A 5,000-nucleotide genomic window follows, 5' to 3' on the forward strand; every position below is an offset into this window, starting at 1 on the left:
GTAATCACAGTAACACGGCTTTAAATGATAATTACAGTCACATTTGAAATGTAATAATCCTACTAACCTTAAATACATCTAACTAACCATCCAGAACTTTACCACCGTTTATCATTAAGCCGGTAATCATTTCATCCCTAATGCATAGTTTCTGTAGTTTCTTTTAAGTTTAAAGCTGTGTTCACACCGAGATATTTATTTTTCACTCTGTCGCTTGATTCAACCCTTTGGAATCGCTCTGTCGCTCTGTTTAAATCGCTCATCAACAGGCACACGAATTGACGGACATGTGGGGGCTATAACGTTACGCAATGTCATGCTGTTTGTCCACTACGAGCCCCCGTCGTTGTTTACAAGCTAAGCCTATCAGCGTGCTCCTAACGCGACGTCCATACCGGTAGTACAGACTTCACTTCATGTCAGCTGTCAGCCTGTCAATGCGGGTTGTTCACTTCACTCACTCAATCACTCACTCACTCACTGCATCGACTCAGGCCGGGATGGCCGCCGTCGGGCACGATGTCGGACCTTCCACACGTCTCGTGCTTCCATCAGGGAGCGTAGCTCCCCAGTTGTTACAGCTCCGCAGTCCTCTTTTAGGGTGTTGACCATGGTCTTAATTGGTCTTCCTGGGTTCATCCTTCCATGAGTTGGTTCCCACAGACTGACTTGGCTAGCAGGCAGCTCAGGGTGTCTGGCGCAGTGGCCAGCTAGCTGTAGTCGCCTGTCTCTTATTTTACCATAGAGTTGCTTATTTGTGATGTGCTGTGACCAGCAGATGTTAAATGCCATTCGCAGCATCCGCGTGTAGCATCCGTCTATAGATCTTGATGTGGCCTTGGAAAGGGTCCATGTCTCGCACCCGTTTTGCGGGTTGTTGCCACACAATAAACCAGCGGTTTGTTCAAAGCCAGTGTGATCCTTGACTCACTCTCACACGGCAGCCAATCAGCGTTGAACAGCGAGCGACTGATGCCAGCGTATTTTTCGCTCGAGTTGGGATATTTCATCTCGGGCGACGAGCGTATTTTCTCCCTATCGCTCTGTCTCTGCCGCTCGGACGCCCAGCGATTTTTCTCCCGGGCGAATATACGCTCAATCGCTCGTTTGCATTGACTTTGTATGTAAACTCGATGCCAGCGAAAAACTTTAATAGGTCGGTGTGAACGCACCTTAACACATACATGTACATACACACACACACACACCACACACACACACACACACACACACACGCGCGAGACTTTCCTGCCGCGTGACTTGACGAGAGTTGGTGACACAGACCCCGAATGAGGATATGAGATCCCTGGTAAACACTACTGGAAATAGCCCGGGGGTGATTAGCATTCTGATGTTTCTTTAGGGATCATATAATGACGATATGGGTAGAAAACGGGAAGAAAACTGTCTATTATTATTGTTGGGTCCGGGGAACCCCCCCTCTGCCCAGACGGGACCGCCGCGGGATACGGGAAGACAGCAGTCATTGACCCTAGGCTGCCCGTCACGATAAACGAGATGAGCGGGGCAGTGAGTACTTGGACTATTGCGATTTCTGATCTGAATCGTAAAAATGGATTACTTCTTGGAGATATCACTGCCGCTGCGCCGAAGTGTTTAAAACCGAGGATTAGGACTGACTCGTGTGAGGAATGTTGTTGATCCCACACCCACCGGGGAAAACCAAAACAAACGGATTTAATCTGGCCACCTGCTAAGCTGTCAAGGACACTAGCAGCAAAACTCTCCTGAAGCCCTGAGTGCAATCTGCGTCTCCAACGTCACCCCCCCGCCCCGACATCTGACGCCTGAACTCTGGACTGAATTGACGAGGCCATCTCCACAGCAACGCTGTGTTCAGCCGAAGGAGGCTCAGACTACACACACACACAAACACCCATGGACTCTAAAGCTTAATTTATACTTATTATAAAGTGTCACTCAGCACATGGTCGCAGACGAAAAAGAAAGTGTCGCTCATGGTGTTGCATTTATACTTCAGAGGACGTTCGCCTCGGTTCAACGGTCACGTGACACCCGAACGCTATAAGCAGCTGCAGACAGCCAAGAGAAGAGAGGGAACGAAATGCACAGTGAAACCACCTCTGCAGCTGCATATAAACAGCACACAACCACACAACTCACCTCCTCTCTCTCTAGGAAATTGGTCACGACATTCTTTGTGATTTTCACAAAGTCATACATCAAGGACAGACTGATAAAAATAGCGGGGACACGTTCATTAATTTCAATCGAGCGAAAACTAGCGGGTGGACCCCAACCAAAACAAGGAAGTCAAGCGCGTGCCGTCTATATAGCCAGTCAGACTTGCGCAATACTATGACGTAGTCAGCGACACTAGACATTTAACCAGGTAGCAGACACTGCTCGCCGACACTTGAAAGTGTCGACTCAAGTCCTCATTTCTGTCGGCGACCGTTTCAAAAGTGTCGGCAGACGAAGCATAAATTGGGCTTAAGGACTCACAGGCCTACACACGGTCACGCACGCACTCCCCCAAACCAAAAAACCCAAATTTCGCTCGTGATACTTGTACCATGAAGTGACAATAAAGGACTGTAACTGTAACTAGGAGGCTCAAAATCGCAACGGAGAACACTGGGTGAGTCGTCAGATAATACTTAATGTGAGGAGAGGGCTCCAGGTTAAAATAAACCGAAATTCTCCTTTAACACTGTGTACCTGGGGGTTTCCTTCATATAGGAACCCCACACCAAAAACATGCAATATCCTGGTCGCTGAAGTGGTGCCTCCTCTGGTCGTTAGGGGCGCCTGTTGGGAGGGAGGGGAACTCGTTGGGTTAGCTTCCCCTGTCAGGTGAAAAGAAGCGGCTTGGCTAAGTGCCCATGTCTCGGAGGAAGCATGGAGCCAGTTTCGGCTCTCCCCAGATCGGCAGAGGGTGGAGCCACAACCAGGATAAATAAATTAAATTAGCACTAATGGGGGGTAAAAAAAAAATCTGATGTTACATCTCCAATGTTAACCTTACAGCACAAGTGATGATTGAGGGAAAACTTTTGTATGAGTGTATATATTGTTTATATTTATGAAAATACAGGGACAAAGTTGCATAGTATACCTTTAGTACGAAACTGAAACTCCCTCCACAACAATATATGACTGATAGCACAGTTGTTGCTGGATGTGTGTGTGTGTGTGTGTGTGTGTGTGTGTGTGTGTGTGAACATTCTCATTAAGAGAAAAGTTTTCATAATTGTGGGGAAAAAATTGAAATATTGAATACAAGATAATTTAAAAAAGCCTTGCTTGATATTTTCATTGAATTCAGGTGGCAGCGATAGCCGCCTGCCGTTATGGAAAACAGATTTTCCAGAACAAAGTCATTCCGCCACAACTGGCTGACAGTGTTGAGTTAAAAACAACATTCACTGCTCCATAATGAGCTCTCTTTATGGCATGTTTCTAACTATAAAGGCATAAAACCACAAACGCATTGAAATAACAACAATCCACAACAGCCCCTCAGCTGTCGGTGTCTGTGTGTAGCATGCTGGGTATGTAAGAGCATGTGTGCATGCTGCCATGCCATGTTCCTATCTATAGCAAGCTGTGTGTGTGTGTGTGTGTGTGTGTGTGTGAGTGTGCGAGTGTGTGTGTATGTGTGTGTGTGTGAGTGTGTGTGTGTGTGTGTGCGAGTGTGTGTATGTGTGTGTGTATGTGTGTGTGTGTGAGAGAGAGTGTGTGTGTGTGTGTGAGGGTAAACAGCGGGCTATAAAGATGTTTTATGGTTTTTCGTCAAACACTGACCTTTCCAGAGAGCCACTGATCTGTTCAAAACAACATGATATGGTGAAGCACGTGTGCGCTCGCACATTTGTGTGCGTTTACGCCTGTGTATGCTTCCCTGTTCCTATGTGGTGAAATGTGTGTGGGTGTGACGTGATATATATACTGCCTGTCACGTCTATCCCAGCAGCCATCATTAAGTTTGACATACAGCCAAATGTGGTTATGTCTGGTTGAGCGCGTGATTTACTGTTGGAGATGTAATAGACTGGCTGCTGTAATGAACTCGCTGCATGTTTGAGATACAGGCTCTGCTGGAGGCAGAGAGGTGAGTACTGTGAAGATGATGCTGACGATTACAATGGCAATGAGAATGAAATGCTCCTCCTCACTTGTGGATGAATGTGAAACTTTGGGAGGATGAGGAAGAGATGAAGTCAAATGTTTCTAATTCATTACTTGTCTCCATCACTTCAAGACTTCTTTGCTTGTTTATCTGAATTGATTGGATTTTTATATAGTGCTTTTCAAGGCCGCCAAAGCGCTTCACATATCAGTGTGTGTGTGTGTGTGTGTGTGGGGGGGGGGGGGGGGGGGGCTTCAACTCATCCACCACCGATAGTAGCACCCACCTGGGCGATGCACGGCAGCACACACATCAGCTACCATGGTGGAGAGTTGAGGACTGAAAGAGCCAATTAGATATTGAGGGATTTTTATTATATTGATAAATATATTTAAACTTGACTTTGATGATTCGGTGGCCATGATTGAAGGAGGGCCTGTTTAGGAATTTAGCCTGGGCACCGGGGTTACACCCCCCAGGGCACCGGGGTTACACCCCCCAGGGCACCGGGGTTACACCCCCCAGGGCACCGGGGTTACACCCCTACTCTTGTGAAGAGTGCTGATGGGATGTTTAGTGACCACAGAGAGTCAGGAACTCGGTTTAAGGACGATGCTCACTCTGGGCAGAGTCCCTGTCTCTGCCCTGGGGCATTGGGGATATTATTTATGAGACCAGAGGCAAGAACACTTTCTACTGGTCCTCCAACACCACTTCCAGCACCATGGTCTCACATCCAAGGATCTGCTTAGCTTCCTCGGCAAGCCAGCGATTTAACGCAGGAGCCAAGGTGCCGGTACCTTAAATCGACTTGTTCTTGATTTGGATTGTATTTACCTTTGTTTTCAGTGTAGAAAGACTCAGTATGTATTTACCTTTGTTTTCA

Source organism: Poromitra crassiceps (genome assembly GCF_964638095.1).
Source record: "Poromitra crassiceps genome assembly, chromosome: 8".
Lineage (NCBI taxonomy): Eukaryota > Metazoa > Chordata > Actinopteri > Beryciformes > Melamphaidae > Poromitra > Poromitra crassiceps.